The sequence below is a fragment of the Drosophila rhopaloa genome, unplaced genomic scaffold (genome assembly GCF_018152115.1).
Source record: "Drosophila rhopaloa isolate 14029-0021.01 unplaced genomic scaffold, ASM1815211v1 contig_2, whole genome shotgun sequence".
Taxonomy (NCBI): Eukaryota; Metazoa; Arthropoda; class Insecta; order Diptera; family Drosophilidae; genus Drosophila; species Drosophila rhopaloa.
This window is the reverse complement of record NW_025335083.1, coordinates 17,925,725-17,938,765: the sequence shown is the minus strand read 5'-3', so window position 1 is coordinate 17,938,765 and position 13,041 is coordinate 17,925,725. Positions and strand designations below refer to the sequence as shown.

Below are 13,041 nucleotides of genomic sequence, written 5' to 3'. Positions count from 1 at the left end.
GGGTTCTCTACTCTATAGACAGTGGAATGATTTAAGATTTAAGTCTGATAAATTTGGTTTTTTAAGACTATATAAGACGTAGTTTCTTTTAATGGCCAAACTGTTTTTTTAAAATATTTTCTTAAAAGAATTAATTTATATTTTGTAAAATGTTTGTAAATTTAAAAGCTTATTTTTATTTAAGTAGAAATATTCTTTCTTGGTAGAATTATATCATTAAATTTTTAATCGAATTAAATACAAATGAAATGAAGTACAAAATATCATAAAAGGCAGCATTTAAAATGGCTTATTCGTAGAAATTTCTATTTGAAAATAATGTTTATGGTTTGAAACCACATTAACCACTGCCTGTGTGAACCAAGACCATATTCGATCTGAAAGGATGGGAAAAGTGGTGTTTTTGGTTTTCAGTAGCTGCGAAAGCCACAACGACCACAGTTGTCCGTTGGCCATTCGTTTTTGGTTGTCTTTCTTTTTTGGCTGTTTGGCTGGTCGCTTGGCTGACTTGCTTCATAAATAAAATGAATTCGTACTCAACCCGACAGCCATAAATAATAAAGTGCAAAGCACCACCCCCTCGACCCACCTCGTCACACCCACTTCAAGTCCAAGTCTGGTCACTGGATGTTGGTGTTTTTGTTGCCGCCGCTGCTGGTTTTGGCCAAGTCAATTTCCACAAAGGCAACACTTTCTGCTCGGCGAATTTTAAGATTTACGCTGACACTTGACAAGGGGCAGGGAATTGGGGGCTGTGGCCGCCAGCCCAGGGTGCCCTGATGGCTCGAGCTCAGCTGTTTGTCATTTCCTGTGAATTATGTGGTGTTGGTTGCGAATGGATGCTGTTGCTGCCCGTGCTTGTTGACTACCGTTTTGTCTATGTCTAAATGAGGGGAGAATATAACTTTAGTCTTCAAAATAGTATACTTCACCTTTTGAGAACTTCCATCGCCAAGTTAAGCGAATTTGGATGCTCTGCAAACTATTTTACTTGGCTTTATTATTATTTATTTAAATATAGTGTAATGTAATTATAAAATTTATAAAAAATTTTAAGTTTGCAAATGCTATTTTCAAAGTATAAATTAGAATGTATTAATACATATCCTTTGGTTTGCTAATGCATCGCCAAGCTAACTTATTTTGTATGCTCTTCAAATGTCTCGACTCTTTTTTGGATATTTTAAGAACTAAATCTTATTCTATGTAGATATTATTACTTATAAAAACTGTGTTCATTTCCAAAAAAGGATTTTGAATATATCAAAATATATTCTTTGGTGTATCTTCAAGTGGTAATTTTGTTACAACAAGAATACTATTTTCCCAACCCTTTTATGAAATATTTTTGACTCCACGGATAAGTTTGTTTCTACCCCAAAAAACACACTCTAATTCGACGATCTTTGTGGGGGCGCAGACACTCTGCCTCCCATTAACATAACTCAATGCGTTCGTCGACAGACAGACAGCCCTTTTCGGCTTTCCTGGCTCCCTTCTGCGGTCCCTCGCCCCTCGGACTGTGTCAGGTCGTAAACATTTGCTTTCTTTGGTTTTTAATTGGATTTTATTATGCCAAGCCGAAAGTTAGCTGCCTGATATATTTATGATTATTATGTTTGCGCCGTGTCTCTGGCCGTATTTCTTTATTCGGCTTTTGTTTTCGGTTTCCAGGGCACCCAAAGCAGCCAAGTGGATCTGTTCAAGGAGTTGAGATCGTGAGGAGTGACTATTATCATTAAGATAATTAATTTTTTAGAAATATTACTATTCATTCAAATTTTAATAAGTTCATGGATAATAAAGTATAATAACTACATGTTATTAATAAAAGTATCACATACATTCAGTACAAAGTCTTACATTTTTAACAAGATAAAAGTTGTGGTTATTATTAAGAAATGGATATGAAAAATTTTTAATTTAATTTTCAATTTTTAAGGATAATATCAATATCAACAAGCTTTAATTATGACTCTTGGTTGGGTTGGGAATAAGAAGCATATTGGTATGCATTTAAAATTAAATTTTGAAAATAGTTAATATCGAGTATTATATTTGTCCTTATTTAATGCAGCCCTGGCTCCGGCACATTTTGTTTAATTGCCTGGATGAACAACTAATTTGGAGGCAGTTCAAAAGGCCAGCCGGCAAAACAGATCAAAATTTATATGCATGCGATGGCGGTGCCGTTGCCGTTGCCGATGCATGTGTAACGGCACTTAAAGAACCCCATCCCCCAACCAGACCGACTAACCCAGACCATGGCGGACCATATCATCCATCCCCGCGGAGGGGAAAGATAAAACGTGGCGCTCACACAATCCCTAAACGAGGGGAGGAGGGGTGGGGCCGGGGAATACATTTAAATTTATGCGGTTTTCGGCTGTGCGGGGGTGTCTCTGATGTTGCCTTTTGTGCAGTCAACAATTTTCATGCTTGAGCGATTGCCACGAAAAATGGAGAGTGGTGCCAGAGGGACGGCAGCGGACATAATTAGTTGAAACGGAAGCTAATTTATGTTTTGGCAGTTATGTTTAAATTAATGTTACAAAAATTAAATGCTCATAAATAAAACGAAATTTATGGCCCTACGATGGAGGAGACTTTTCCCAAAGTGCGTGGGTTTGGAAAGGAGCGGAAGAGTGGTGTCCAAGGACCGAAAACCAAGAACCGAGGAGAAAGCCATTCGAATTCTCCCTAATGTGTGTGAAGCAATTTGTTCGAATGTTCTTATGTCCCGCAGCAAAGAATTCCAACAACGTGTTTAGAGTCCATTAATGGCCTCGAAACGCACTTAATGCCCAATTGACACTGAAAGTGACAAGAAGATTGGGGGTGAGGCGATAAATCGGTGGCACTGGATATACGGAATCGATTGTAGCCATTAATGGGTGCGGTGAGTGATATTTTATGGGAAATAATTAAGTTTTCAGAGCTTCTAAATGAAATATCATCACTTCATAAACTATGTTTACTCTGTTTAAAAAAGAAATTAAAGTGTTACAAATATTTGAAAGACCAGTAATTTATTTATTCAATATTTACAAACTCTTGTACCTCTTCAAACATTTTATATTGTTTTTTTCGACTGCCCTTCAAAGTTTAGGATGAAAATCAAATTAAAAATAAATGTTGATAGATGAAAAATAGGTCATAAATTGAAAACCACTATGATTTTTAAAACATACAAAATGTGTTTGCAAAAGAAAAAGCAAATAAATTAATTTCCTTCCTGCAATACAAAAACAGAGCACAAAATTTGATTTGAAGTCTTCAACTTAAGCATTCCAGAATGGCAGAACACGAAATCGTTTACCGAAAATACAAATTTCCTGATGTTAGCCAACCTCACGAAATGCCAATCCATAAAATTCCAGCCACAGCTTGTGTGTGTTTGCGTTCGCCCATAAGAGAAAAACCTTTCAAATTTTGCAACGCAATATGTCAATTACTTTCAACAAGGCTGCCAACTGTGTCCAGCACACAACAAATGAAAAATGAATTTAATTGCCCTATGTTGGGTGTCAACATTTTTGAAATGGGTTCGCATTTGTATCGCCGACCGAAAAGCACATTCAGCTGGCAAAAGGGGGCCGGATAACTTTTTGGGTCTTGGCAGAGTTGGCAACGTTTTTATGACAGTAACAGCAGTAAAAACGTTGACCTCTGACCCCCTGTTCACCCCATCCCCCTGTTCACCACCACCAGTTGACCCACATCAGCCCCAATTTGAAAAGTATTCTCGTATGAATGGCCAACATTCTTTGTGCGAATCAGTCAATTTTAAAAAGGGCTTTGAATCGAAGTCTGATTTGGACAGGGATTCCAATTGCGAGCCAAAGTCAAAGTCGGTTTTCCTGTCTGTTGCAGGCGAAACCGCAAAGAGCAACATAATGAAAAGTGTTTGGTCATTTATTGTTTAAATGTCTGACAGCATGTTGACAGCCAAATGCCAAAGTAAGTTGTCACTGGGAACCGCCAGTGGTGCTGGGGTATACTGGATGCTGAATGCTGGATTCTGGATGAAGGAGTGGATGGGCAAATGTCTGGCCATGTCAGTTGGAGTAAACGAGGGCGAGAACTTTGAGTGAAGTCCTCTGGAATCCGGGTTGCACAGAACTTTCGCAGCGGTTCGCCTTCATCTTTCGAGGCAGTGCAAAGTGCAGGCGACATTCGCTTTGATGTTCTCACTTGATTGACTTGCGGCTGCCTCTGCCTTTCGACTGGAAATGTTTTGGAGCAGCTCGCTGGGTTAATTAAGTTGGCAAATCAAACGCACATTACGAATGCCAGAGGAGCGTTTGAGACTGAAACAATTTTCCCCAACATTTTGGGGTTAAGTCTTTCCATTTGGCTTACCCTGCTGTCATCCCTGTGCAGTTAAAATACTGCATCAAAGCCATTTAGAAACTTTAAACGTTTAAATGCAAAACAAATGAAAACTGCCAAGTCAAGGTATACATGTTTAGGCCATACAATAATAAATTAAAATTGAGAATTTAAGGCCTAAAATATTCTGACCTTAATGTCAGCTAATTTAAAAAAAAATGAAAAAAGGTTTAAGCCTTAATTCTATGAGTTTGAGTACTTTATTTCAGAATACTATTTAATATAAATATTTATGCTAGCCTTATATTTTTATTGACAACTTCCTTTTTTCGAGACCATATCCAATGGTTCCCCTTTAAAATCCAAGCCTTATATTGAACCCAACCTTTATTTACAACGTATTAATATTTTTTCCACTAACTACAAACTTCCATATCATTGACTTTTTTATTTTTATAGCGCTAACGTGCTTCAATATGGCAATATAATAACCTCCAACTGACAATAAAACATAAATAATTCGCAGGCCAAAGCCGCAGAAAAGCAACTACATAAACTATAGCCCAACAACAAAAAGTCAGTGTCCAGTCGGTGACTGCAAAGGCAATAACAACAACAGCAACAACAACAACAATTGCGACAAGCAATTCTCGAATGACAATTGTAAATTGTTTAAATAAAATTTATGAGTGCCCAAATGTGTCGCCATATAATTTCATGCACTTTAACATAAAATTTATCACAATTTGTGTGTCGCATATTTCTTGTTTCGCCTTCTTTTTCCACATTCTTTTTTTTTCTCCGTATTTTTTTCAGTTCACTTAAATAGTTTATATGGGTTTTTGGTCGAGAGCCGGGCTGAAACTGCTGGAACTCTATGTGCGGATTCTATGGGCGCTTTGCCGGCAAAATAACAGTAATTGAAATTTATTGCACAATTTATCGCCGGGACAGTCGGAGGGGGTGGAGTGCGGAGATAGATCGCTTTCGGTTCGCTTAACTTGCCGTTGTTTCCCTCGCTTTTGTATGCGACATATTGAAATTTATGTCAATTTAAAAAGCAAAGTTGTCGTGTCAATCATAAAACTCAATTATCGCGCAAGCATTCGCCATAAAGCGAATTGTGGGATGGGAGCGGGTCTTGACAACCGTCATCAGACAGCTTAACAACTCAATTGAAAAGTCATTTGGGAGCGTTTTTACGCGTGTCTAGCTTACGGAGGTCTCCCACGAACCACGGACCACGGACCATGGAGCATGGACCACCCCCACACAATATTCGGATTTGATTGCCGGCAATCAGACGGGCCCGGCTGATCATCATCAAAACATGCCACTTCTGTTTTGTTCGCTAATCGCCTCTCAATCGAGCTGACTACACTCACAAAAGCCGAAAGCCCATTTCGTTATGCGTTTTTTTATTTCTGTATTTTTCGGCTGGAAATTTCCCCCCTGCTTGGCCCCCAAGGCACTTAAGTGGTTTGGACTTTTCTGAGTGGCACCTCGTTGACGCTGGTGGGTGCTCATTCACTCACTGACTCTCACCGCCTGTTTCGGATATCAAGTCGGTTTGAATGCCCTGCACACCCCAATTAGTGGTTTTGGGAAAGGGGAAGTGGAAAGGGAAGGGAAAGCGAGGGGAAAAGGGGCTCCGATTGAAGCACTTGAAGATCAAAGACAGATAGCGATGGTCATTTGTCGATGTCCAACTACAAGTGGGTAAAAATGAAGATCGAGTGGGGGTGAGATCACTGGGGAAAAAGATCAGCCAGTTCGCTGCAGGCACATTATTTCGAAGGCTGCGATCTTTATTTCATTTTTAGTTTGTATTTTCCAACTTTGGGTATCTACAAATAAGACAGAATTTTTTCGATTGGAAATCAGAATCACACTAATTTTACAAAGTAAAATCTAAAATTATGTTATGTTAAATTGTAAATTTAAATTTCTTTTATATTTTAAATTTCTGAAGAAAGGTATGAGGACTTTTAAAAATTGTATCGAAATTTCTCATAAAACTAAGTCTTAATTATTTTTTGGACGAAAGTTTTAAAAATCATTTAAATTTAGTCGATGGTCTATAATATTATATTTTGTTGACCATTATAAGTATACTAATTATAATCAGTATGAACATTATGATAGCTTCTTGAAATTATTTTGAGGTTCAAAATGACTGCCTTTTTCTATGGGGTTATGTGTAGTAAAAGATTACCCTTTACCCCTAGAAATAGTTTCATTAAAATTTTATTTCATTTCGCAAATAAATTTCTAAATTTGTTTACCGAGCACTTTCATCTGCAGTCTGCCAAATCCATAAGCTCAGCTGCGAACCGTGCAGGGTATTTGGAGAACAAATCTCAATTAAAACTGTCACAGTCACTCAAAACAAACTGTCAACTTTATTATTAATTAAATGTCAGATTATAGTTGGGCCTGACACACACAAGCCCCCGCCACTTGGAACCCCGGATTGGATGGAGTGACGGGAAGGGGCGGGGCCAGGCAAATCCGATGCCGTCAAAGGCGTCGCACACTCCTTTGAAGCCAGATCCGGAGGACAGACACCGAATCTGTCCGTCAGCCAGTCTGTTAGTTAGTAACTGGGACTGCTTTTCACGCACCACCCTCTTTTCCCGCCCCGCTGCGTACCACAGTTCAGTGAGCTGGAAACGTTAGTGGATTAGTATTAGACGACGTGTGCATAACGCCTAATCGGAATGGATTTTGAAAAATGATTAGTCAGTCCGGCCATGATGGTGTCCCCATGCATGTCGAAATAGCATCTAATATTTTGATAATCAAGCAAATAACCAGTGAAAAATAAATATGACAGTTAATTGCGATTTTTAGTGGGTTCAAATCACACTCGGTAATCCGTGGAGTGGTGCTTGTTAGAGCGATTAACCACTTGTCCAAGTCCGATCAGAACGATTACATCCATTGCCAGCCAAGTGTTTTGTGTCAATCACCCGCAGAGGAAATGGTTGTTGACAGTTCTTAAAACCAAAAAATCGGATAAGGTTCCAGAAAAGGGGAAACCCTTTAGATAAGAAATCCCTTGGGAACAAAATACTCTTTAGTGCCAAGAATTCTCCATCATCACTAAGCCTCTGTCGTATTTGGGCGTATTTCTGTTTAACTATTCAAATCGCTGGGGGAAATATTTTGACCACTTGATAGCCATTTACACATTTATATATACATATTTTAATTTAAATATTTTTCAAAATAAAAATTTGCCATTAAGATAAGCCAAAATATTGTTTTCTCTGATGTATTGCAGAAACCATTTGTTTATCAATGTCCGCTGAGGAAAGGAATTTATGTGAAGTTTGGCGCAAATAAATAAACTAAAGAATTTGTTTACAATTCAAAGATTACGGTTTCACATTTGGTAGAACTTCGATATAAATATATTTTCACAGCTTTATTAGGATACTTCGATTACTTAAAGAAACTGTTATGTTGTTATTTAATATGTATTATAGATAACTTCTTCGGGCTTGAGAAATACCTGGTCTTCACAATGCAAGCAATAAACCAGCTGCAATTTGGCAGGCAAATAGTTCACACCAATCAGTATCGATTAAGGCCTGGACACTCTTACAAAACCGCGATTAATCCGGCATCTAACAGCAGTCATAACACCCCTTGGCAGGCCGGGCACATGGTTAGCCAGATCGATTTACGATCAGCATCCAATCCAGTTGGCTGGCCGATTGGCTGTAACCTCATCGAGAGCAACACCTTGTGTAACATTAATTTGAGCAATTTAAAAGCGACCGGCCAGTGGCTACAAATCAATTTCAGCTTGACAACTTAACAGTCTAATCGAAAACAACAAAATGGTTGCCCCGCCAACACGCCGACATTGGGACCAACTCAATTGACCAGCTGTCCACATGGAGTCCAAATATGCTCGCCACCCGTCCGGTGACCTGTTCCCGATCCCCGAACCCCGATCTCCGATCTCTGGTCCCCGGAACCCCGATCCTCGATCCATTCGACTCCCAACTGCTCCCTTCTTTGCGCAGCAAAATTGTCATATTGCAAGCGCACGCAGGCGCAGCGTAAATGTTAAAAATTATAGTTAAACTCATAAATTACAGGCGTAGTCAGCCGTTGAAACCCGTTCTCCGTTCTCCGATCTGCGATCTGCGATCGCCCCCCGAACGAATGAACATGCCCTGACAGCTCTCTGGGTCTTTTAGACAATTTAAAGGCGGTTCGTACTCAATAAACCAAATTCCGCACATAATTAATCGATCCAGAGAGCCGGCTGCAAACCAGACCCACTCTACTCCGCTCGCCTGGCTTTACTTTTTACACAATATTTTGACTTTGGATGTGGGCTTGAGTGAGAGATGAGGAGTAGCGGTGGCGGAGGTGTGCGAGAGGCGAAACTTTTTAATAGTCGCGCCATAATCGTAAATCTTTTGTGTCCGACGCAGTGCAACGAACGACAGGGCCGACAAAGCCAAGGCTCGGATCAGGATGGATGGTATTGGTATGGGGGTCGGTGGTTGGTGGAGGTACTGCGGCAGCTATAAGGCCATGGGGAAGGGGAGGTGGATGGGGGATGGCGATTGCCCAGACCAACTCATTCCAGGCCAAGCGAACCGAACGGCGGACCTACCTACAAACAAATCGAGCCAATGTTCACAACTTTATTTATCGCTTAGGAACCCGGCCAGGTAACTGTCCCTCCCTGAGAAAGGGTTTGTCTCTCAGGTGAATGGGGCCGAACGAATCACTGCGGGGGCAGTAGCGGTCACTTAGGAGGAGTTATATAAAACCCGGGCAGAGATTTTTCTAATTAAGCGGGTTTACTTTTCCCACCAAGCCTTGCTCCTTTTGAGTACACTGTATTTTATTAAAAACCCGGCCGCCTGCCATTATCATATTCATATTTTTGAAAATAAACTTTAGAATATATCCTTAAATAGAAGATGGAATAAGTTTTATGATCCTGTATATTGTTCATGTTTCCCATATTTCCCCAAAGAAGCTCTGTAGCATCGGTGGTTCAATGGTAGAATGCCCGCCTCCCACGCGAGTGATCCGGGTTCGATTCCCGGCCGATGCAGTCTAATATTTTATATTTTTAGTTAATGCAAAGTCAGATAACCTTTACGAAATTTATAATTTTTGTATATTTTAGAATTATAACGCATCGATTCGCGTAGATTTGTTCTCTAAGATATTTTTTAACTTCTAGGGCTTAAAACCACGTTATCTCGTTTATTTTCAAAACTACGTCAAGCTGACCACTTGATTTTACATATATGATTGGTTATTTTGCCGGATCGATTTAAGAAGCATCGGTGGTTCAGTGGTAGAATGCTCGCCTGCCACGCGGGCGGCCCGGGTTCGATTCCCGGCCGATGCAAATCAATTTTTTTGTAAATTTTTTTGTGGTTTCATATATTTTTTTATAAATATTATAAAATATTATAATATATAATTATACTATAATTAATATTAACTGAACACAAATTAAAATACAAAATGTTGATTATAACTCGTTTTCCATCTTCTGTTGCCTCTGGCTACGTTACAAATCCGGTTTTTCCAATAACCGGTGGATCTTCAGAGATTTTTGCCAATTTTTTCGCCAAAAGGAAAATTTCTGCTTGGGAAAAACAGATTTTCCCACAAGCATCGGTGGTTCAGTGGTAGAATGCTCGCCTGCCACGCGGGCGGCCCGGGTTCGATTCCCGGCCGATGCAAAATAATTTTTTGGTAAATTTATTTAAAGCTAAAAATAAGGTGAAAAATTAAATCTTAGCAGCAAGAAATTTTAAGCGAATTAATCAAAAGATAAGAAGAATATTAACTTTTTTTCAATGAAGTGCTAAAAATGTTTATCACATATATTCTTTTCAACTTGTTGATTGGTTTATTTTTAAAGAAGTGGAGGTGTTTTATTTTATTAACTTAAAAAGGTTTTAAAAAATAGCGATAAGAAGCTTAGTTAGTTTATAAACTTTAGATTCAAATATTCTTAGCCTTTTTTGGGTCTTAGGACTAAGTTAGAAAAGTTGTAACTTCCCTGAAATGTATTTTCTGCAAATATTAGCTGATTAAAAACTGATAATTATTAAAGGTCTAAGAAAAATGTCTAAAATTTTACCAGATTATTATCGATAATTTTAAACAAGGCCTAACAAAGTTCATTCTTGAAAAAAATCGAGAGTGCCACTAAAATATTACCTCTGAGTATAATACAAACCTAAATACACAAGTAATCAGTACAGTAGCATCGGCTGAACAACTGCATAACTACTTATAGAGCCGCAGGTTTCCAGGAATTGTGGTTGTAAAACTTAATCAAGCATCAGTTGGGAAATGATCACTGGATTCCGCGGGCTCGTACTCGCATCCGTACCTCTTTTTCCCATTCACCTTGCGGACAGCAATCCGAATGAGTCGAGTCGAGCTGAGTTGAGTTGTTCCCCTGAAGAAGGCGCGCACCATGAATAGAGTTAGGATCATGGCCAAATGAGCAGCCTTAAGCAGTATCCCATGGCAAGCCCCTCTTGTAAGCCAGACTTGTGTGCGCATTATTCAAATGCCCATCTAAGTATCTGTCGCTGTCGCTGGCTTTGTATCTGTATCTGTATCTGCGTCCGTGGAAAAGCCAAGTGGAAAAGCATGCCAAACCACGTAACCCAACGAACGAAAAGAAACGAAACGAAATGAATCGCTGAGAGAGAGACAGCGACAACATGGAGAACTGTCAGTTGGAGCTGACATATAAACTGACAGTTTGAAATTGAGGTTTTCTCCATGCTGACAGCGTAACACGTCAACTTAAGGAGGCATGAGGCCGGCCGAAGTGCCTGTCCAGATACAAATAGACAACCCAACCGAGGCCTCGAGGAGTGCGCGACTAGTCCATGTAAAGCGAAAAGATAGTTAAGACTCCGTCAGAGCGGGATGGAGACGGAGATGGAGACAGAGATGGAGACAGAGACGGAGACGGAGCCAGCAGCTATCGCAGACAGCAGCCGTAGACAGCAGGCAATTTGACAGCTTAAACACACGAGCATGTCAAAATGATATGATCGCTAAGTGAGCGCAAACACACAAAAGCCCAGAACGGCATACGGAGATATAGCCAGATGAATGCGAAATGGGCATAGAGGGGCGGTTCATACAGTAAAGCCTGGTAAGCTGGAAATATTGTTACAAGTACTACTACATTTTCAAGTTATACGACACACAAACCACAATCGAAGCAACTTTGATACTAATAGTTATTAATAAATTCAAACGTGTTGATTAAATCTTAAATTTAGATTAGAAATTTATTTATTCTTTCTAAAAGGATAATAGTTCTCCAAGCTCATATTTTAATTTGAAATATTTCTAAGCTTATCTTTATCTTTTGACATAATTTCAAACCTTTAACTTTAGTTAAGGTCTGTTGACAAAACATCTTAAAGAAACTCTTAACTCGAAAATAGACCAATTAATTTCTTTCCCTCCATTAATTTAATTTGTGTTATACTTCTTATATAAACTTATGAATATTAATGTTATTTTTTTTCTATTTTGTTTAATAATCTTCAAGGCCATATGGACAACATAAAAAGTGAGGCCTGTACTCATACCTTGCACCATAATCAGGGTCCTAGCAAGCCTCAAGTGTTGCATCTTCTTTGCACTGCTGCGCATCGGTTTCTTTAATAACAAACACACAGCTCGACGCTCGGAAAAAACTTTTGCCTGTCAGCGTTGGTTCCAAGTGGAGCTCGGTCTGGGAGCTGGGGCTTGGGGTCTGGAGCTCTGGGTCTGGGTCTGGGTTGGGGTTGGGGTGTGGGTTGGGGTCTGAGACGGGGTCTGGGCCCAGTGTGTGTGTGCCTGGGTAACTTATCTCGGCTTTCAGTGTCAGCATGTTGTAGCTGTTGTGCGCTCGTTCGGAGGTTCGGCGTGCGTGTTGCTTTTCATGTTTACATTAATAAAAGTCAAAGGTTCTCGAGACTGACATATTGTAATTTATGTTTAGTGACAGCTTTATATCGGCGCAAAACGAACTTTAATCACTTGTTATTTAGCATAAATGAGTTGCCTCCTCTGGGATGACTTGCGGATGAGTGGAATTGATTTGTTACTCGGTCGGTTAATCCACCCATCTTCATATGAGATCTCTGTACTGTACGTGTACTCAGCGATGTGATGACCGCATCGGGCCATGCATATTGAATCCCCATACGAGCACTACTTAATAAATATTATTTAATTTTATTTTATTGAATACTCTTTGTTCGCTGACGGGTGTGCGAAATTGAAAGAGCTGCCACTTAGAATGGGGGTCTCTTGTCAGTTTTGTGTCAAAATAAATGAAGTTAAATGACAGTTTAATCAAGGCGTCAGGCAATGTCAGAGCATCATCAACCGAACCCCGAACCCCGGCCACGTCATTATCATCATTACTATACTATACGTTTAGTCAGTCAGATAGTCAGACATTTAGTTAGTCGGTCTGTCGGTCGGTTGGTCATGTGTGCGCCCCTGCTCGAACACGAGGAACTATTGTAAAACCCAACTGCTGCTATGCTGACTGCCTGTGACTTGTGTAATACATATCTGGCGAACAATGCGAATCCGTCGAGCAAGTACGTACACTTTTTATATACGAGTATATCTGTATTTTCTTCTGTTGGCTTGTCATTGTCAGGCATTTGGCGAGAGACGTTCGTA

General features: G+C 39.7%; 3 non-coding genes across 3 annotated transcripts; all 3 read left to right on the top strand.

Moving 5' to 3' along the window:
• The first annotated feature begins 9,350 nt into the window (after positions 1-9,350).
• Positions 9,351-9,421, top strand: Trnag-ccc. Its single transcript has one exon. It is a non-coding gene; the product is annotated as a tRNA-Gly (tRNA).
• Positions 9,422-9,653: 232 nt separating this feature from the next.
• Trnag-gcc lies at positions 9,654-9,724 on the top strand. Its single transcript has one exon. It is a non-coding gene; the product is annotated as a tRNA-Gly (tRNA).
• A 269-nt stretch (positions 9,725-9,993) lies between these two features.
• On the top strand, positions 9,994-10,064 carry Trnag-gcc. The gene has a single exon. It is a non-coding gene; the product is annotated as a tRNA-Gly (tRNA).
• The last annotated feature ends 2,977 nt before the right edge of the window (positions 10,065-13,041 follow it).